Source organism: Amblyraja radiata, chromosome 46 (genome assembly GCF_010909765.2).
Source record: "Amblyraja radiata isolate CabotCenter1 chromosome 46, sAmbRad1.1.pri, whole genome shotgun sequence".
In the NCBI taxonomy this organism is placed as follows: Eukaryota; Metazoa; Chordata; class Chondrichthyes; order Rajiformes; family Rajidae; genus Amblyraja; species Amblyraja radiata.
Genome location: NC_046001.1, coordinates 1,924,579 through 1,947,556, shown reverse-complemented (window position 1 = coordinate 1,947,556; position 22,978 = coordinate 1,924,579).

Sequence of the window (22,978 nt, the reverse complement as noted above, 5' to 3'; positions counted from 1 at the left end):
GTGGCAACTGCAGGAGCAGCAAGTCATTGCAGTAAAAACCTAGTGCACTAGGCCGGTCCTGTTCATTTCTAAAAACAACACAATTGCCTTAAAAACTGTTAACCTGCACAAAGCAATTAAATGCTTGGGTGAAGTTCGAACAGCACTTGGCCTATCACCTTCATTACTTAATGTCAATCATTAGTCAGACATTTCAGGCCTTTGTTAAGGGTAATACATAACAGTCAGGTAAATGAGATTCATGCACAGTGCAAGCAGCATTCAAAGTTAGATACAAAATGCCTGATTAGCTCAGTGGGACAGGCAGCATCTCTGGAGAGAAGGAATGGGTGACGTTTCGGGTCGAGACCCTTCTTCCGAACATCACCCATTCCTTCTCTCCAGAGATGCCGCCTGTCCCGCTGAGTTACTCCAGCATTTAAACCAGCACCTGCAGTTTCTTCCCACTGCATTCAAAGAGCTAGGATTGGTTATCTCTGCGATATTCAAAGGTATCAAAGGTATTTTATTGGTCACATTCACATACACCTAGGTGTAGTGAAGTGAAATGCTTCTTGCCATTTTGCAGCACATAAAGAAGGAATACAGACATAACATTAATAAGAGTTTTAAACATAAAGAACATCCCCCCACAATGGCTCCCACCATGAGGGAAGGCACAAAGTCCAGTCCCCAACCCCAGTTCACCCACAGTCGGGCCTATTGAGGCCTCCACAGTTGCCTTTACGGAGGCCCGATGTTCCTGGCCGTTCTCGCCGGGTGCTGTTGCTCCGGCGTCGGGAGAGTCCTCCCAGCGGCCTGGGAACCCTGGAACGGCCGCTTCCGCACTGGAGGCCGCGGCTTCCGAAGCCAACAAGGCTGGAGCTCCACAACTGGCGATCTCATCTAGAGATCCCAGGCTCCCGGTGTAAAGTCAGCACCGCCGCCCGCAGCTGGCCGCTCCACAGTCCAAAGCTGTTGTGTTCTCTTGATGTCTGTTAGGCAGTCAATCATTTTCAGTGTTGGCATTTCGTTATTGATTATGTGTGACCCTCGATAACGAGGGCTAACGATTTGTCATGGCCAGTGTCTTTGATGCTCTGCCCAAAATTCACTGCTGTTATCTTCAAAAGGCGTGAACATTAGGCGGGCACATTGCGAGTTGCAATATATCATGTTAAACGTTTCCACCCATTATCAATTTCCACACTTGGGAACTCTCCAGATCTGACCCAAAGCCTGTTAATCAACAGAGACAGTGGTGGAGAATCAACAGCATCAAGTTCCTGGGCTTGCAATCTGTATCTCTGAAGATCTATCTTGGACTCAGCACACTGATGCAATTATAAAGAAAGCCCATTAAAGGGCCTGTCCCATGGTACGATTTTACCCAAAAAAAATCAAACTCGTGGTAAGTACGTACAATGTACATAGCGGGTACGTTGGAGCTCGAGACGTCTCTTAGCGGCTCGTAACGCTAACGGCAGGTACTCTGGAAACGATGTAAGCTCGTGAAATTTTTTCAACATGTTGAAAAATGTCCACGAGAGCCCCGACTACCTACCAGCGGCCATTACCGAAATTCTCCGAGTTGGAATCAGGGGAAACTCGGGAGAACTCTTGAATTAGCTCGTACAGTGGGATAGGCCCTTAACGCCTCAATTTCCTTACAAGACTGAGGAGAGTCGGTATGCCAATGCATACTCTCTTGAACAATGACAGGTGTACAGTAGAGAGCATATTGGCCGCTTGCATCACGGCCTGGTCCGGCAACTCGAACACCCAGGATCGAAGGAGACTGCAAATAGTGGTGAACACTGCCCAGTCCATCACATCACAGGTACTGACCTCCCCACCATCGAAGGGATCTACAGGAGTCGCTGCCTCAAAAAGGCAGCCAGCATCATCAGAGACCCACACCACCCTGGCCACGCTCTCATTCCACCCCTGCCATCGGGAAGAAGGTACAGGAGCCTGAAAACTGTAACTTCCAGGTTTAGGAACAGCTTCTTCCCCACAGCTATCAGGCTATTAAACACTACAACCTCCAAATAAGCTCTGAACCACATAGACTTGGGGGCATTGGTTTTGAATTGTACTATCCCTTTTCATCTGTGCATTAATTGCCTCATACTGTGTTTTGTATTGAATTCTGTCTTTACTTTGTGTACTAGTCATGTCTCTACTATTTATTTCATTCCCCTTACATGTTTTTCCTCTACATGCTCAATTTTTGTAAGGTGTCCTTGAGACTCTTGAAAGGCACCCATAAATAAAATTTATTATTATTATTATTATCATTTTTTATTTATTTGTCTGTGTATATATATATATATATACACACACACACACACACACAAGATGCTGGAGTAACTCAGCACCCTTCTTCTCGACCCGAAGGGTCAAGACCCTTCTTCCCGACCCGAAACGTCACCCGTTCCTTCTCTCCAGAGATGCTGCCTGTCCCGCTGAGTTACTCCAGCTTTTTGTGTCTACCTTTGTTGTAAACTAGCGTCGCCAGTTTCTTCCTCCGGGTGGCGCTGTGGGGGAAACTGTTTCATCGCATTCCTTGCCGGAGAAACGATTTTTCTCCGTATCGTATTTCCGTCCGCACTGCGGCCAACCATCGTGGAGCTGGCGGCCTCTTGCTGGGGATCGACTGCTGGATCTACAAGCCACAGGAGCTTCGATCGCCCCGACTGTGGATGGTTCGACTGCCCCGTCCGCGGGAGAATAAGGAGGAAAGAAGATAAGACTTTATTGCCTTCCGTCACAGTGGGGAATGTGGGGGAGCCGCTGTGGTGGAATGTGATCCCTTGCCTGGGATCGCTCCAACCAATGCCTGCGGACTTTACCATCGAGAGCTCGCAGTCTCGGGTAGAGACCGTAGATGTCGGGGATCTCCAACGACGCAGAAGGTTCGTCAAGCCCCGACCCGGCGTCCGATCGCCCGGCGCGGGGGGGCTGAGATTCCCCCCGATGCAGGAGCTTAATCGCCCTGACACGGAGAGCCCGACTACCGGCTGCGGGAGTAAGCTCGTCCCGTTAACGGTAGGCTCGAGTCCTCCAACCGCGGGAGAACAAAGAAGGGAAGAGATTGAACTTTTCTTCGCCTTCCATCACAGGGAGGAATGTGGAGGGGTAACTGTGGTGGATGTTTATGTTAAAATGTGTTTTGTGTGTTTTGTTGCTTTTTATTGGTATGACTGTATGGTAAATGAAATTCATCGTATGTTACAAAACATACTTGGCTAATAAAGTATTATTATATTGCATTGTATTGCATTGAAGAAACTTTTGCTATCCTCGTTTATATTATTGGCTAGCTTATTTTTATATTTTATCTTTCCTCCCCGTATTGCCTTTTTAGTTAAAAGCTTCCCTCTGGCTTCCCACTAATCTTTGCAATGCTACATGCCTTCTCTGTTAGTTTTCTGCCGTGTACACGTGCCAACAACTAACCCTTCCACTGTTTGGATTTCATTTGCGTTCGTTTCTCCACACAATCTGAAGTCCAGTCCCTTTGTTGACAGCCGTGATGCACGGCATGAACAGATATTGTTCCAGGGAAGTAAATCTTTGAAGGATATTGAGCTCCCAGGCCAGGACTTTAAGCGGTATTGGCTTATTCTGGATGGTGGGCTGCACAGAAATCTCCTCTGTTCCACAGACTGCAGATTATCTGATTCTTATTGATTGCTTTGAAACTTGTAAGACTTGTATGAAAACACACAAATCTGCAGCATATGCAGTTCAACATGAAATCATTGGAACTCATCTTAAAGGTTGTTGCTTATTTTCTGTGTGACGTATTCATTTACAACTCATGTACCCCAAACCGCTGCACCCTCCTACCTAAAGCGCTGCTGTCTCGAAGGGCCGAATGGCCTACTCCTGCACCTATTGTCTATAGCCCCTGTCCCACTTTCACGACCTAATTGGCGACCTCTGCCGAGTTTGCCCTTGACTCATACTCGCAGCAGGGTCACCACGAGGTCGTAGGAGGTCTTCGTAACTCTTCCTCGCGCTCGTGAGTGGTCCCCGCGTGCCCGAGTAAAAAAAAGGTCGGCATGGAAAAAATGGATGCTTTTTACTCGTAGGTAGGTCGTAGGTCGGTCGTGATGGTAGTCGTGGGTCGATAACTGGCCCGAGAAAAAAAATGCAAACATGACACCATTTTATCATGTGATCATTTTCCGCTCGTAGCTAGTTGTAGTTGGTCTTAAGTGTGGAAGAATGAGGTCGAGGGGGGTCGTAGGAGGTCGTAGACATAGTCGTAGGAGGTCGTAGACATAGTCGTAGGAGGTCTTTCACTTCGGCGAGTCAACACGACCTTGACATTTTCTTCCACTCGTCTAGGTTCTGCTAAACTCGTGGATTAGGTCGTCCAATTGGGACAGGCTTTTAACAAGCATACAAGCATAGACCTCTTAAGCCTATTCCATCATTAAGTAAGATTGTAGCCAATCTGAATGTAACGTCAACTCCATTTTTTTAGTCCATTACTCCAGCACTCTGTGAAACGTCACCTATCCATGTTCTCCACAGATGCTGCCTGACCCGCTGAGTTACTCCAGCACTCTGTGAAACGTCACCTATCCATGTTCTCCACAGATGCTGCCTGACCCGCTGAGTTACTCCAGCACTCTGTGAAACGTCACCTATCCATGTTCTCCACAGATGCTGCCTGACCCGCTGAGTTACTCCAGCACTCTGTGAAACGTCACCTATCCATGTTCTCCACAGATGCTGCCTGACCCGCTGAGTTACTCCAGCACTCTGTGAAACGTCACCTATCCATGTTCTCCACAGATGCTGCCTGACCCGCTGAGTTACTCCAGCACTCTGTGAAACGTGACCTATCCACGTTCTCCACAGATGCTGCCTGACCCGCTGAGTTACTCCAGCACTCTGTGAAACGTCACCTATCCAAGTTCTCCACAGATGCTGCCTGACCCGCTGAGTTACTCCAGCACTCTGTGAAACGTCACCTATCCATGTTCTCCACAGATGCTGCCTGACCCGCTGAGTTACTCCAGCACTCTGTGAAACGTCACCTATCCATGTTCTCCACAGATGCTGCCTGACCCGCTGAGTTACTCCAGCACTCTGTGAAACGTCACCTATCCATGTTCTCCACAGATGCTGCCTGACCCGCTGAGTTACTCCAGCACTCTGTGAAACGTCACCTATCCATGTTCTCCACAGATGCTGCCTGACCCGCTGAGTTACTCCAGCACTCTGTGAAACGTCACCTATCCATGTTCTCCACAGATGCTGCCTGACCCGCTGAGTTACTCCAGCACTCTGTGAAACGTCACCTATCCATGTTCTCCACAGATGCTGCCTGACCCGCTGAGTTACTCCAGCACTCTGTGAAACGTCACCTATCCATGTTCTCCACAGATGCTGCCTGACCCGCTGAGTTACTCCAGCACTCTGTGAAACGTCACCTATCCATGTTCTCCACAGATGCTGCCTGACCCGCTGAGTTACTCCAGCACTCTGTGAAACGTCACCTATCCATGTTCTCCACAGATGCTGCCTGACCCGCTGAGTTACTCCAGCACTCTGTGAAACGTCACCTATCCATGTTCTCCACAGATGCTGCCTGACCCGCTGAGTTACTCCAGCACTCTGTGAAACGTCACCTATCCATGTTCTCCACAGATGCTGCCTGACCCGCTGAGTTACTCCAGCACTCTGTGAAACGTCACCTATCCATGTTCTCCACAGATGCTGCCTGACCCGCTGAGTTACTCCAGCACTCTGTGAAACGTCACCTATCCATGTTCTCCACAGATGCTGCCTGACCCGCTGAGTTACTCCAGCACTCTGTGAAACGTCACCTATCCATGTTCTCCACAGATGCTGCCTGACCCGCTGAGTTACTCCAGCACTCTGTGAAACGTCACCTATCCATGTTCTCCACAGATGCTGCCTGACCCGCTGAGTTACTCCAGCACTCTGTGAAACGTCACCTATCCATGTTCTCCACAGATGCTGCCTGACCCGCTGAGTTACTCCAGCACTCTGTGAAACGTCACCTATCCATGTTCTCCACAGATGCTGCCTGACCCGCTGAGTTACTCCAGCACTCTGTGAAACGTCACCTATCCATGTTCCCCACAGATGCTGCCTGACCCGCTGAGTTACTCCAGCACTCTGTGAAACGTCACCTATCCATGTTCTCCACAGATGCTGCCTGACCCGCTGAGTTACTCCAGCACTCTGTGAAACGTCACCTATCCATGTTCTCCACAGATGCTGCCTGACCCGCTGAGTTACTCCAGCACTCTGTGAAACGTCACCTATCCATGTTCCCCACAGATGCTGCCTGACCCGCTGAGTTACTCCAGCACTCTGTGAAACGTCACCTATCCATGTTCTCCACAGATGCTGCCTGACCCGCTGAGTTACTCCAGCACTCTGTGAAACGTCACCTATCCATGTTCTCCACAGATGCTGCCTGACCCGCTGAGTTACTCCAGCACTCTGTGAAACGTCACCTATCCATGTTCTCCACAGATGCTGCCTGACCCGCTGAGTTACTCCAGCACTCTGTGAAACGTCACCTATCCATGTTCTCCACAGATGCTGCCTGACCCGCTGAGTTACTCCAGCACTCTGTGAAACGTCACCTATCCATGTTCCCCACAGATGCTGCCTGACCCGCTGAGTTACTCCAGCACTCTGTGAAACGTCACCTATCCATGTTCTCCACAGATGCTGCCTGACCCGCTGAGTTACTCCAGCACTCTGTGAAACGTCACCTATCCATGTTCTCCACAGATGCTGCCTGACCCGCTGAGTTACTCCAGCACTCTGTGAAACGTCACCTATCCATGTTCCCCACAGATGCTGCCTGACCCGCTGAGTTACTCCAGCACTCTGTGAAACGTCACCTATCCATGTTCTCCACAGATGCTGCCTGACCCGCTGAGTTACTCCAGCACTCTGTGAAACGTCACCTATCCATGTTCTCCACAGATGCTGCCTGACCCGCTGAGTCTGTAAACCTGTTCACTGGTTAGTTGGATCACTGAGTGGTCAGCCAGGCTTGTTCAGGGTATACGTCTGCAGACAATAATCTCTGCACAATATCAATCAGCATCGCTTATTTTAGCATCCCTCCTGCTGTCAGGTGTTATTCCCATCAGTTCATCTTGATTGGATTAACACTGCCATTAATAAAAAGTGCACAAGTATGTTCACACTCCAATATTGGTGTCAGTTCAAAATGACTGCAATTCCGCAACTCGTCAGCTCTTTAATTTTAAAAAAAAATCTCAGACAGAAATTTAAGGTAATTGGAGAGCCTTAACTAAATTCCTGATCTTATCCCAGGATCAATGTCTGATTTTAGGTGAGATTTTTTCAAAGCGGCGTAGAAGCTTTCTTCCTCCTGAAACCTTGGCTTGCAGTCAAAAAGATTATGGGATTAAATCAGGACCCAGACTGTAAGTATCAGTCCGTTCATGAGAAGAATTAGGTAACAGTTAGGGACATGGTGAGGCTGTAACCAAAACTATCCTCTTCATAGAGTGATACAGTGTGGTAACAGGCCCTTCGGCCCAACTTGCCCACACCGGCCAACAAGTCCCAGCTACACTAATCCCACCTGCCCGCGTTTGGCCCATATCCCTCCAAACCTGTCCTATCCACGTACCTGTCTAACTGTTTCTTAAACATCGGGATAGTCCCAGCCTCAACTACCTCCTCTGGCAGCTCGTTCCGTACACCCACCACCCTGTGTGTGAAAAGGTTACCCCTCAGATTCATATTAAATCTCTTCCCCTTCACCTTAAACCTTAGGAGGGGGCGCTGCTCTGGCAGCAGCCATGTCATGCAGCTCGTCAGTTTTTCAACTTTATTTTTTTTATTTTTTAGTATGTTTTAAAGTCTGTATTTAATGTTTCTTCATGTGTTTTGTGTGGGGGGGGCGGTGTGGGGGGGTAAGGGGGAAACCGCTTCGGTCGCCTCCTCCACGGAGAGGCGAGTTTTTCCATGTCACCTCCCCCGTGGCCTAACATCAAGGATCGACGCGGCCTTTCCCGGAGACGCGCCCGGGGCTTCAGCGGTGGGCGCAGCGTGGACTCTCGGCGTGGAGCGGGTGAGCCCTCGCTGGGGCTCGCTGGAGGGGAGCGCTCCGTTTCGCTGGCCCGGGGCAGCCGGCAGCCTGAAGTCGCAGCCTGAAGTCGCGGTCTGCAGAGCTCCAGCTGGTGCGGCGTCTACAGCCCGGGATCTCACGTTGGGGACCCGGGGGAAGAAGAAGCCATCACTGCCGGCCCGCGGCCGACTTCTACCGTGGGTCCGGCATGGACTTACCATCACCCCTGGAGGGGAGCTTCGACCACCGGCCCTGCAGTCTACGGTGCTTCTGGCTGCGGCGGGGACTTTAAATCTTGACCGCCGGCCTGCGGCCTACAACAATCTAAAGCCGCGGTCTCCGGTGAGGAAGAGCCGATCCTGGACTGACTCTGGACTCTGGTCCTGACCACGGGGGGGAAATGGAGGAGGACTGGCCAAATTTTGTGCCTTCCACCACAGTGATGAATGCTGTGGTGGATGTTTGTGTTACAGTTTTATTGTGGTTGTGTGTTCTTTATTATTGTATCGCTGCAGACAACCCAAATTTCCCCCAGCCTGGCTGTGTGGCAATAAATTATATCTAATCTAAATCTAATCTAGATGCAGGAAAAATGTTCCCAATGTTGGGCGAGTCCAGAACCAGGAGCCACACAGTCTTAGAATAAAGGGGAAGCCATTTAAGACTGAGGTGAGAACAATCTTTTTCACCCAGAGAGTTGTGAATTTATGGAATTCCCTGCCACAGAGGACAGTGGAGGCCAAATTACTGGATGGATTTAAGAGAGAGTTAGATAGAGCTCTAGGGGCGAGTGGAATCAAGGGATATGGGGAGAAGGCAGGCATGGGTTATTGATTGGGGACGATCAGCCATGATCATAATGAATGGCGGTGCTGGCTTGAAGGGCCGAATGGCCTCCTCCTGTACCTATTTTCTATGTTTCTATGTCCTCTGGTCCTCGATTCCCCTACTCTGGGCAAGAGACTCTGTGCAACGACCCGATCTATTCCTCTCATGATGAAAATGTTTGTTGCTTGAATGCTCTCTGTCGAACCCTCACCCAGCCTCTAGTTCGAGGCTTCTTGGATGCTCAACCTCATTAGGAGTAAACCCACACACAAGTCGAGAAAGTTTCTATCCTGAAGTCGTCTCATGTCATAAAGCTTACTGGCCGTGGGTTTATTCTGCAAGGTTCACATTTATCAGTGGTTATTGATCATTTATTGTATTGTTGGTCTTTGGCATGTTTGTCTATTCACAGAATCATAGAGTGATAGAGCGTGCAAACAGGCCCTTCGGCCCAACATGTTTCCATGTTGGTACACAAAAAAAGCTGGAGAAACTCAGCGGGTGCAGCAGCATCGATGGAGCGAAGGAAAAGGGCAACGTTTCGGGACGAAACCCTTCTTCAGACTGATGGGGGGTGGGGGGGGCGGGGAGAAGAAAGGAAAAAGGAGGAGGAGCTCGAAAGGCTGGGGGATGGGAGGAGGGCTGAGGAAGGGGAGGAGACAGCAAGGACTAACAAAATTGGGAGAATTCAATGTTCATGCCCCCAGGATGCAGACTCCCCAAGCGGAATATGAGGTGCTGTTCCTCCAATTTCCGGTGTTGCTCACTCTGGCCATGGAGGAGACCCAGGACAGAGAGGTCGGATACGGAGTGGGAGGGGGAGTTGAAGTGTTGAGCCACCGGGAGGTCAGGTTGGTTATTGCGGACCGAGCGGAGGTGTTCGGCGAAATGTTTCCACGTTGTATGACTATGATTCTCTCTGTGACTAATATCGGTGTTGAAATCCGTCCATGTTTTCATAGGATGGATTTTGCATTTCATGTGAGGATTTTAATTTTTAGCACAAAGGGAAGCAATTTGCTGAGTTCACACTCACTTCACGGTTGGTGTGAGAGGGGTGGGCAGTGGGAATAATCAAAGGGAAACTACAATCTTACCAATCCTTGGGGCCGGCACGGTGGCGCAGCAGTAGAGTTGCTGCCATACAGCGCTTCCAGCTCCAAAGACCCGGGTTCGATCCCGACTACAGGTGCTGTCTGTACGGAGTTTGCACGTTCCTCCCCGTGACCTGCGTGGGTTTTCTCCGAGATCTTTGGTTTCCTCCCACACTCCAAAGACGTTCAGAGACGCTAGAATTTAGAAGATTGAGGGGGGATCTTATAGAAACTTACAAAATTCTTAAGGGGTTGGACAGGCTAGATGCAGGAAGATTGTTCCCGATGTTGGGGAAGTCCAGAACAAGGGGTCACAGTTTAAGGATAAGAGGGAAGTCTTTTAGGACCGAGATGAGAAAAACATTTTTTTTCACACACAGAGAGTGGTGAATCTGTGGAATTCTCTGCCACAGAAGGTAGTCGAGGCCAGTTCATTGGCTATATTTAAGAGGGAGTATTAGATGTGGTCCTTGTGGCTAAAGGGATCAGGGGGTATGGAGAGAAGGCAGGTACAGGATACTGAGTTGGATGATCAGCCATGATCATATTGAATGGCGGTGCAGGCTCGAAGGGCCGAATGGCCTACTCCTGCACCTATTTTCTATGTTTCTATGAGTGCAGGTTTGGAGAGTTAATTGGCTCGGTATAAAGTGTAAATTGTCCCTCGTGTGACTGTGTATGTGTGTGTGTGTGTGTGTGTGTGTGTGTGTGTGTGTGTGTGTGTGTGTGTGTGTGTGTGTGTGTGTGTCTGTGTGTCTGTGTGTGTCTCTGTGTGTCTCTGTGTGTCTCTGTATGCGTGTGTCTGTGTGTGCGTGCGTGTGACTGTGTGTGTGTGTGTGTGTGTGTGTGTGTGTGTGTGTGTGTGTGTGCGTATGTGCGACTGTGTGCGACTGTGTGTGTGTGTGTGTGTGTGTGTGTGTGTGTGTGTGCGTAAGTGCGACTGTGTGCGACTGTGTGCGACTGTGTGTGTGTGTGTGTGCGTGTGTCTGTGTGTGTCTGTGTGTGTGTGTGTGTGTGTGTGTGTGTGCGTATGTGCGACTGTGTGCGACTGTGTGTGTGTGTGTGTGTGTGTGTGTGTATCTGTGTGTGCGTCTGTGTCTGTGTGTGTATCTGTGTGTGTGTCTGTGCATGCCGTTCTCCCTGTGATCACGTGGGTTTCCTCCTGGTCTTCCAGTTTCCTCCCACATCCCAAAGACATTCAGGTTTGCAGGTGAATTTCGTTTAGTTTGTGTTAGTTTACAGATAGAGCGCGTAAACAAGCCCTTCATCCCACACCGACCAGCGATCCCCGCACACTAACACTATCCTACACACACACACTTGGGACAATTTACAATCTTTACCGAATCCAATTAACCTACAAACCTGTACGTCTTTGGAGTGTGGGAGGAAACCGGAGCGCCCGGAGAAAACCCACGCGGGTCACGGGGGGAACGTGCAAACTCTGTACAGACAGCACCCGTAGTCAGGATGGAACCCGGGTCTCCGGCGCTGTGAGGCAGCAACTCTACCTCTGCGCCACTGTGCCACCCATGTAAGAAAATAGTACGACAATACTAGCCTGTGTAAATTGCACCTAGTGTGTCGTGTGTACTGAAGTACAGTGAAAAAGCTTTGTCGCGTGGTAGTCAGACATTACAATCGAGCCGTCCACAGTTTACAGATACAGGATGAAGGGAATAACGTTTAGTGCAAGGTAAAGTCCAGTACAGTCTGATTAAAGATAGTACGAGGGTCTCCAATGAGGTAGATGGGAGGTCAGGACCGCTCTCTAGTTGGTGAGAGGACGGTTCAGTTGCCTGATAACAGCCGGGAAGAAACTGCCCCTGAATCTGGAGGTGTGTGTACGTTCGTTTTCACACTTCTGTACCTCTTGCCCGATGGGAGAGGGGAGAAGAGGGAGTGGCCTGGGGGGTGAGACTGGTCCTTGATGATGCTGCTGGCCTTGCCGAGGCAGCGTGAGGTGTAGATGGAGTCGATGGAAGGAAGGGAGGTTGGTTTACGCGTGTGTGACGGTCTGGGCTGCAACTGTCCACAACTCTCTGCGATTTCTTGCAGGTGTCGGATGGAGCCGTTCCCAAACCGTGCTGCAACGCATAGAGCTGCAAGGAACTTCCATACAGCTGGCACAGGCATGATGTATTAAAATAGTGTTTAAATTTAAAGAGCCTGTAAAATCAATTTTGGGTGAGCATGTTACATGCTGCCCATCAGCATTGTGAAATTGTAAGCCTTTAGGTATAAAAATCCCACAGGGGGAGAGAAAACGCCGTGACTATCCACTAATCTCATTACTGTGCAGTACTGGTAACAATCCAGATTGCAACATCCACTCTTAATGACTCCCTCAGTGACAAATAAATGTGTAAGGTAAATTTCTCCAATACATCCCTGCCTGCAATAACCCAGGATTTACGACATGTTGGTCCTGATTTAATCCCCCAGTCTGCCCGTGAGAAACTGGGCTTGAGAGAGAGAGAGAAAGAGAGAGAGAAAGAGAAGGATGAGTGACAAAAGCAATGGTCCCCCCCCTGGTCCAAGACCCTTCTTAGAGACTCACAACAAAGACTTGCATCTCACTCGGGGGAAAAAAAAAAAATGCGCTATTGAAAATCCAAAATGTGAACAGAAAAATGCATGCAGCACTGCAACTGTGGAAAGAGAAAACTATCATAGGAACATATCATCGAAACATAGAAGGTAGACAAAAATGCTGGAGAAACTCAGCGGGTGAGGCAGCATCTGTGGAGCGAAGGAAATAGGCAACGTTTCAGGGGAAAACCGCTAGGGGGTGGGGGGGGGGGGGGGGTGGTTGAAAGAAGAGGCACAATATTGGATACTTTTGTAACTTTCTCAGCGCCTCTTGCCAAATAATCGCACGCTACTGTGCGCAAAGAATCGCACGCTACTGTGCGCAAAGAATCGCACGCTACCAAGTACACGTGACAATAATGGAGCACTCAATCGACGGTTCAGTGCTCCCATTCATCAAGCTAGTCCATCCCTCCTCCTGCTCCACTCACGTTACACTTGCTACCTTTTTATGCCCCTGTCCCACTTAGGAAACCTGAACGGAAACCTCTGGAGACTTTGCGCCCCACCCAAGGTTTCCGTGCGGTTCCCGGAGGTTGCAGGCGGTTGCCGGAGGTCGCAGGTAGTGGAAGCAGGTAGGGAGACTGACAAAAACCTCCGGGAACCGCACGGAAACCTTGGGTGGGGCGCAAAGTCTCCAGAGGTTTCCGTTCAGGTTTCCTAAGTGGGACAGGGGGCTTTACCGCTCTCATCTCTGTCAGTGAAGGGGAGAACCAGTCTCCCTGGAGCCCTGCCCGCCCCTTCATTGTTTGGGCTCCATGAAGCTTGAGAGGTTTACTGCAGCTAAATTTCATAAAGTCATCCTAAAAACAAGATTATGTCATTTTTAAACTTTAATAACATAAAATTTGTGATCAAGATGGATTTAATTGTTTATTGATCAAATAATCTGATCTTGCTCGACCGTAATGCAAGATCAAAGATTGTTTAGTTTTGTTCAGTTTAGTTTAGAAATACAGCGCGGAAACAGGCCCTTCGGCCCACCGAGTCCGTGCCGACCAGCGATCCCCGCACATTAATACTATCCTGGGGACAATTTTTACATTTCTACCGAGCCAATCAACCTGCAAATCTACAGGTGCATCTTCGGAGTGTGGGAGAAAAACTGAAGATCTCGAAGGTCACGGGGTACAGTAAAACTCCGTACAGACAGCACCCGTAGTCAGGATCGAACCCGGGTCTCTGGCGCTGTGAGGCAGCAACTCTACCGCTGCGCCACCGTGCCGCCCTTGGTGTTCTGCCAGAGGATCGGGTAATGCAGAGAGCAGAAGGCTGCGGCATCGTTTGGTACACACCACAGTCAAGCGGCAAGATAGTAGGTGATGAGGAGACTGCCATGAACGCCACAGTCATCCACTTTGTACTAATGACCTCGCAGAAGGTTCATAGTACTTCAGGACAAATAAGAGAGTCAGGCAGCATCTGTGGAGAACATGGATAGGTGACGTTTCACAGAGTGCTGGAGTAACTCAGCGGGTCAGGCAGCATCTGTGGAGAACATGGATAGGTGACGTTTCACAGAGTGCTGGAGTAACTCAGCGGGTCAGGCAGCATCTGTGGGGAACATGGATAGGTGACGTTTCACAGAGTGCTGGAGTAACTCAGCGGGTCAGGCAGCATCTGTGGAGAACATGGATAGGTGACGTTTCACAGAGTGCTGGAGTAACTCAGCGGGTCAGGCAGCATCTGTGGAGAACATGGATAGGTGACGTTTCACAGAGTGCTGGAGTAACTCAGCGGGTCAGGCAGCATCTGTGGAGAACATGGATAGGTGACGTTTCACAGAGTGCTGGAGTAACTCAGCGGGTCAGGCAGCATCTGTGGAGAACATGGATAGGTGACGTTTCACAGAGTGCTGGAGTAACTCAGCGGGTCAGGCAGCATCTGTGGAGAACATGGATAGGTGACGTTTCACAGAGTGCTGGAGTAACTCAGCGGGTCAGGCAGCATCTGTGGAGAACATGGATAGGTGACGTTTCGGGTCGGGACCCTTCTCAGACTTAAGGTCTGTTTACTAATTACGGATCTAATGTTTGGAGAAGTACCTTCAATACCTTCTAATTGCAACACAGGAAAAGGCCATTCAGCCCATCAGATCCATGATGGCAACTGTCCCCACAGACGGACGGCACGGTGGCGCAGCGGTAGAGTTGCTGCCTTACAGTGCTTGCAGCGCCAGAGACCCGGGTTTCATCCCCACTGAGGGTGCTGTCTGTGTGGAGTTTGTACGTTCTCCCCGTGACCGCATGGGTTTTCTCTGAGATTTTCGGTAAATTGTCCCTAAGGCGTGTAGGATAGCGTTAAAGTGCGGGGATCGCTGGTCGGCGCGGACTTGGTGGGCTGAAGGGCCAGTTTCCGCGCTGTATCTCAGAACTAAAACGTGGCATGTGTAGCTTCATCTGTGCTGTCAAGAAGGCACAGATTTGTGACCTAGACACTTTTGCCAACTAATTAAAGAACTTCCAACAACAGCAAGAACTTTGATTTATATTGTGCCTTTAACAGATTAAAACTGCCCCAAGGCATTTACATAGAGATGTTGTCAGGCAATATTTAACATTGTGCCATTTTAAAAACTTGTCTGAAAAGATAGGATCCGAACGCTGTTTTAAAAGGAGGAACAGGGAGAGGTAGAACTAAGGAGGGAATGCCAGAGCTTCGAATTCAAGGCAAGCAATTCGCCCGCATGCAACTAGCACAGCAGAGGCAGTCACTGATCTCCAAACGGGAAGTACTGAAAGCTCGTCGAGTTGCAGAGCAGGAGGAGTTTAGACAAAAAAATCTTCCAACCTACCTCCTTTGAGCTCCCTGCACTTTTTTCCTCTGGAACTGTAATGTTATGATGCCTATATTCTGATATCTTTCTCTTTGCTCTGTTGAACACGTGTAAGGCTTGATTGTACTTGTGAATAGTCCAGAGTCATCAAGAGCCAACAACATATCTGTAAACAATATATTAGATGAGAAAAAAGTTATATATATATATATATGACTCGTAATACTAACAGTAGGTATAAAAAGCAACAATTTTTTTCATCACAAATATTTTTTTTACTTGTGGACATTTTTTGCAGGGATGACAAAAAGTCACAAATTTACCGGATGTCCCGAGTACCTACCGTTAGCATAATGCCCCTGTCCCACTTAGGAAACCTGAACGGAAACCTCTGGAGACTTTGTGCCCCACCCAACCGCCTTCCGTGCGGTTCCTGGAGGTTGCAGGAGGTTGCAGGTAGTGGAAGCAGGTAGGGAGACTGAAAAAAAACCTCTGGGAACCTCCGGGAACCGCACGGAAACCTTGGGTGGGGCGCAAAGTCTCCAGAGGTTTCCGTTCAGGTTTCCTAAGTGGGACAGGGGCATTACGAACTGCTACGAGACATCCACAAACTCCTACGGACCCGCTACGGACATTCTCCGAGTTCGAATCAGGGGGAAACTCGGGAGAATTTGTGAATCACCTCGTACAGTGGGACAGGAGGCTTAAGACATCGGTCAAGGGTTACACCAAGGGTGACCGGATGCTCATAGTGCTCCAATATTGTTCCAGACCAGTTCACCTGAAGTTGTCACTTGGCTGCTCAGTTTCTCAAGCGGAAGGCACACACCTGTGTCTTGGATGGGTTAGCACGGAGGTGGCTCTCCGCATCATATGGTGTTAGTTGATCGAGAGGTGTGTGACTTCCGCTGATGACACCACTGTTGTGGGGCGTATCACTGATGGGGATGAGTCAGAGTATAGAAGAGAGATCGAGCAACTGTCCATATGGTGCCAGCGCAATAACCTGGCCCTCAACACCAGCAAAACCAAGGAACTGATTCTAGACTTTGGAAGGAGTAGGAGGGGAACCCACAGCCCCATTTATATCAACGGGTCGATGGTTGAAAGGGTCAAGAGCTTCAAATTCCTGGGCGTGCACATCTCTGAAGATCTTTCCTGGTCCGAGAACACTAATGCAATTATCAAGAAAGCTCATCAGCTCCTCTACTTCCTGAGAAGATTACGGAGAGTCGGATTGTCAAGGAGGACTCTCTCTAACTTCTACAGGTGCACAGTAGAGAGCATGCTGACCGGTTGCATCGTGGCTTGGTTCGGCAACTTGAGCGCCCTGGAGAGGAAAAGACTACAAAAAGTAGTAAACACTGCCCAGTCCATCATCGGCTCTGACCTTCCTTCCATCGAGGGGATTTATCGCAGTCGCTGCCTCAAAAAGGTTGGCAGTATCATCAAAGACCCACACCATCCTGGCCACACACTCATCTCCCTGCTACCTTCAGGTAGAAGGTACAGGAGCCTGAAGACTGCAACAACCAGGTTCAGGAATAGCTACTTCCCCACAGCCATCAGGCTATTAAACCTGGCTCGGACAAAACTCTGATTATTAATAACCACTTTCTGTTATTTGCACTTTATCAGTTTATTTATTCATGTGTGTATATATTTATATCATGGTATATGGACACACTGTAGTAAATGCCTACTATGTTCTGTGTGCTTAAGCAAAGCAAGAATTTCATTGTCCTATACAGGGACACATGACAATAAACTCACTTGAACTTGAACTCAAGGTTACAAGGTTGAGAGGAAGAAGGTTAATTCCCGGGATGGCAGGACTGTCATATGCTGAGAGAATGGAGCGGCTGGGCTTGTACACTCTGGAGTTTAGAAGGATGAGAGGGCATCTTATTGAAACATATAAGATTATTGAGGGTTTGGACACGCTAGAGGCAGGAAACATGTTCCAGATGTTGGGGGAGACCAGAACCAGGGGCCACAGTAAGCCATTTAGAACAGACGAGGAAACACTTTTTCTCACAGAGAGTGGTGAGTCTGTGGAATTCTCTGCCTCAGAGGGCGGTGGAGGCCGGTTCTCTGGATGCTTTCAAGAGAGAGCTAGATAGGGCTCTTAAAGATAGCGGAGTCAGGGGACATGGGGAGAAGGCAGGAACGGGGTACTGATTGGGGATGATCAGCCATGATCACATTGAATGGCGGTGCTGGCTCGAAGGGCCAAATGGCCTACTCCTGCACCTATTGTCTATTGTCTATTGAGAGCATCGGTCAGCCTTTCCTCTACTATTGAAACATCAGTATCTTGGGCAGTAAGAACCAGGCCACCAGCGCCGAGTTCCATCACTTCCTGCTTGGTCATCAGTGTAGATGTCGAAGGGGGAGAGAGCAAGCACGCTCGCTTGAGGGAGACCATTCTTCAGTACCTGTGATGGACCAGGCCCTGTCCACCACCGTATGTTCCTTGTCACTACAGTAAACATAGAAACATAGACAATAGGTGCAGGAGTAGGCCATTCGGCCCTTCGAGCCTGCACCGCCATTTGATATGATCTTGGCTGATCATCCAACTCAGTATCCCATCCCTGCCTTCTCTCCATACCCCCTGATCCCTTTAGCCACAAGGGCCACATCTAACTCCCTCTTAAATATAGCCAATGAACTGTGGCCTCAACTACCTTCTGTGGCAGAGAATTCCACAGATTCACTACTCTCTGTGTGAAAAATGATTTTCTCATCTCGGTCCTAAAAGACTTCCCTCTTATCCTTAAACTGTGACCCCTAGTTCTGGACTTCCCCAACATCGGGAATAATCTTCCTGCATCTAGCCTGTCCAACCCCTTAAGAATTTTGTACGTTTCTATAAGATTCCCCCATCTATCTTCTAAATTCTAGCGAGTACAAGCCGATTCTATCTTCATATGAAAGTCCTGCCATCCCAGGTACGATCACGTGGCTTATCCATCCGCAGGGCCGATGGCAGCACAGTCTTTTGTCTGGGATGTGAAAGTTGCCAAATTTACACTTAAATCTGGCGTGCACTGAAGCAACTTTAAGCACCATTATAATTTGCCGTTAATTGATTTTCTCGGTCTTAAGAAGAAACTCAATGACCTTTGAGGTTCTGGCCCCCTCTCCTTCCAGCAGCAACAACCCCCACCTGCAGATGTCTTATCCAAGGCTCACAACAAGTGTAAACTCAAATGTATTTATTCCCTCAGCTTGCTTGCAAGCAGGCTGCAACATTGCAATACAGCCTCCATGCAGCCACTCACTTATGCAACCAAACTATGCACCTAATCAACTAATTGCCTTCCGTTCAACAGCCGATTCCTGATTTTTCAGTCGGCAGCCAGAATTAACGGGGTGTGTCGTGAGCCACATCTTGTTTCAGACTGCAGCAATGAGCTCTGACCAGCAATAAATTGAAGTGTTTTGATACTTATCCTTTGCAACCCCCTTTTTAATTAGAAACCCATTATTTTTCAGAGTAAGGGGATTGTTTACGATGCTGGAAAAACATGATTGGGAGGGGTTTCAACATGGTGGCAAGATCTGATATTTTCTCGTTAGTCACACGGGCGCAGCCTGCTGCTTGCAACGTTTTCCATGCACATTGGGAGGATTAGCTGTCTGCCTGGAAGACTGATTGGTAAAGTATTGATTGCGACGTGCAAAATGTGTATTGATGAATGAGCTTTGAGTGGGAGCAGTGGCCGGGAACACGACGGGAAGCAAGAAGGATGGAGACAGACACAGACACAGACACACACACACACTCAGTGGGTCAGACGGCATCCCTGGGGAATGAGCGACCTTCTCGAAGAGGCAGAAGTTGGCTTTTGAGTTGTTCGGTGGCGCAGCGGGTACGAGTTCATTCCAAGAGCTCTCCCGAGTTTAAAAAAAAATCAAACTCGTGGTAAGCACGGAGAATGAACGTAGCGGGTACGTCGGAGCTCGGGGACGTCTCTTCGCGGCTCATAGATACATAGATACATAGAAAATAGGTGCAGGAGTAGGCCATTCGGCCCTTCGAGCCTGCACCGCCATTCAATATGATCATGGCTGATCATCCAACTCAGTATTCCGTACCTGCCTTCTCTCCATACCCCCTGATCCCTTTCGCCACAAGGGCCACATCTAACTCCCTCTTAAATATAGCCAATGAACTGGCCTCAACTACCCTCTGTGGCAGAGAGTTCCAGAGATTCACCACTCTCTGTGTGAAAAAGTTTCTTCTCATCTCGGTCCTAAAGGATTTCCCCCTTATCCTTAAACTGTGACCCCTTGTCCTGGACTTCCCCAACATCGGGAACAATCTTCCTGCATCTAGCCTGTCCAACCCCATAAGAATTTTGTACGTTTCTATAAGATCCCCTCTCAATCTCCTAAATTCTAGCGAGTATAAGCCAAGTCTATGCAGTCTTTCTTCATAACGCTAACGGCAGGTAAGCGCGGGAAGACTCGTGAAGATTTTTCAACATGTTGAAAAATGTCCACGAGAGCCCCGAGTACCGACGAGTGGCCATTACAGTAAATCTCCGAATCAGGGCAAACTCGGGAGAGCTCTTGGAATGAACTCGTACCTGGGACAGGGCTATTACAGCGAATGCAGTGTTGGAGACCCGGGTTCGATCCTGACTACAGGTGCTGTCTGTGTGGAGTTTGTACGTTCTCCCTGTGACCGCGTGGGTTTTCTCTGGGCGTTCCAGTTTCCACCCACACTCCAAAGACGTACAGGTTTGTTGGTTAATTGGCTTGGTATGAATGTTAAATTATCCCTGGTGTGTGTAGAATAGTGTTAGTGTGCGGGGATTGCTGGTCGGCGTGGACTCGGTGGGCCGAAGGGCCTGTATCTCCAAACATCTCCAGCCTGGGAGGTCCAAGCACGATGCCAAGTTGGTATGATGCCAAGAACTAATCTCCTCAGATCGTTCCAGACATCCACTGCCATTTGTGTGGGGGGAAAAAAGTTGCCCCTCAGGTTCCTATTAAATCATTCCCCTCCTCACCTTCAACCTATGTCCTCTGGTTCTCGATTCCCCGACTCTGGGCAAGAGACTCTGTACATCTACCCGATCTATTCCTCTCATGATTTTATACTCCTCTATAAGATCACCCCTCATCCTCCTGCGCTCCAAGGGATAGAGTCCTAGTCTGTGGTTGGGATTTGGACTGCACTGCCTGCAGACATGGTGCACTCCATGAGGGGACTTTAAGACGTTTACACCTCGGAGAAACAGGGTGGCAACAGGCCCTTTGGCCCACTGAGTCCGCGCCGACCAGTGATTACCCCACGCACTAGCACTAGGACTACCCTACACACACACACACACACACACACACACACACACACACACACACACACACGCACACGAGGGACAAATCACAATTTACAGAAGCCAATTAGCCTACAATCCTGCACGTCTTTGGAGTGTGGGAGGAAACTGGAGCTCCCGGAGAAAATGTACAAACTCCGCACTGACAGCACCTGTAGTCAGGATCGAACCCGGGTCTCTGGCGCTGTGAGGCAGCAGCTCTACCGATGTGCGTGGGAAAGAGCTTGGGGACAAATTGGCCTGTTCCAACTTCATTAAGAATGTTTTTTTCCCCACGGTGCCGTCCTTTCCTCGATAAGTGTACGGAGAGGAAACATTTGCAAGGCTAGGGAGGGATGTGACTTGTGAGTTACTCTTGGCAGAGAGGGAGCCGAATGGCCTCCGACTGTGCTGGAACCATTCTCTGACTCTCCCATCAGTTGCTCCCATTTTTGAAGGTGCATGAAACGCAACAATATCATGTCTGCGTCTCTGCGCACATCAGGACGTTCCTTCCTCATTCATTTGCTAATAATACATACACTCTGACATTAACGACATCTTTTTTAAGTTCGGTAGCTCTGTGACACTATTTTGCAACATTGTTTAATGCGGTATAATGGGACAATAAAAGGATGTCATCAGTGGTACATATTAGTAGTTGACAGTGTCTTCTATTGGCAGAGAACCAATATATTGTTGCAAAAGGTTCCTGAGTTATAATGATGAAAGATTAATGGGTTGAATATTCAGAGTAAATCACTTATCTCTCTCAGACACGTCACATTCTCTTTGTTCTTTCCAGCCCTTTCGTTAGATACTTGGATTAGAAATAGTTGGGCCATTTCCAGTTTGGTGCCCAATTCCTGTTCTTCACAGTTGTTAGTTTAGTTTTGTTCAGTTTAGAAATACAGCGCGGAAACAGGCCCCTCAGCCCACCGAGTCCGCGCCGACCAGCGATCCCCGCACACTAACACTATCCTCCACACACTGGGGACATTTTTGTTTTACACATCCACACAAGCGAATTAACCCGCAAACCTACGCGCCTTTGGAGCGTGGGAGGAAACCGAAGATCTCGGAGAAAACCCACGCAGGTCACGGGGAGAACGTACAAACTCCGCACAGGCAGCACCCGTAGTCGGGATCGAACCCGGGTCTCCGGCGCTGTAATAAGGCAGCAACTCTACCCGCTGCGCCACCGTGGCCGCCTGTCGATATCAATGATTTTGATGAGGGGATCAAGTGTATTATATCCAAGTCTTCCGATGATGCAAAACGAATTCTCCGTGTGAAAATGCAGTAAAGCTTCAGGAAGATGTTAGCAGTTGAACTGAATTGCGAATGGTATGGCAGGTGAAAGATCAGCCAGTTTGATAGAAAACAAAGGAAAGCAAAGAATTTTTTTAAGGAATAATGAGATAGGTGTTGGTATTCAGAACGATGTGGGTATCCGAGTTCACAAATTACGGAAGGTTTATGTGTAGGTTCAGCAAGCAATTAGGAAGGCAACTGGCATACTGACCTTCATTGGCCTCTGTTGTAAGACGATCTGAATACAAGAATAGACCTGTCTTGCTCCAATTATGTAGGGCTCATGTGAGACTGCCTTATAGAATATCGCTCAGGGATTGTGTAGGCTGGCGCAGTGGTAGAGTTGCTGCCTCACAGCGCCAGAGACCCAGGTTCGATCCCGACTACGGGTGCTGCCTGTACGGAGTTTGTACGTTCTCCCCGTGATCTGCGTGGGTTTACTCAGGATGCTCCGGTGCAGGTTTGCAGGTTAAATTGGCTTCTGTTAATTGTAAATTTGGCCCTAATGTGGGATGTAATGATGGGACATCGGCCTTTTTTGAATGAGGATTTGAGTGCAAGAAGAGAGGTGTTTTGCAGTTTTGGAGTGATATACCTGTGATAGAAGGAGTGCGTCGATGGGCAGCATACATACCTGCGATGATGTGCTTGTTGTGCACAAAGATTAACGAGGGTGGGACTGAATACACTTCAGTTTGGAAAACTGTGAGGTGATCTCATCAACAGGCTTCACGAAGATGTTGCCTGGACTGGAGGGTGTCAGCTATAGGGAGAGGTTGAGTAGGCTAGGACTCTATTCCTTGGAGCTCAGGAGAATGAGGGGTGACGTTTCACAGAGTGCTGGAGTAACTCAGCGGGTCAGGCAGCATCTGTGGAGAACATGGATAGGTGACAATTCAGGTTGGGACCCTTCTCCAGCACTCTGTGAAACGTCACCTATCCATGTTCTCCACAG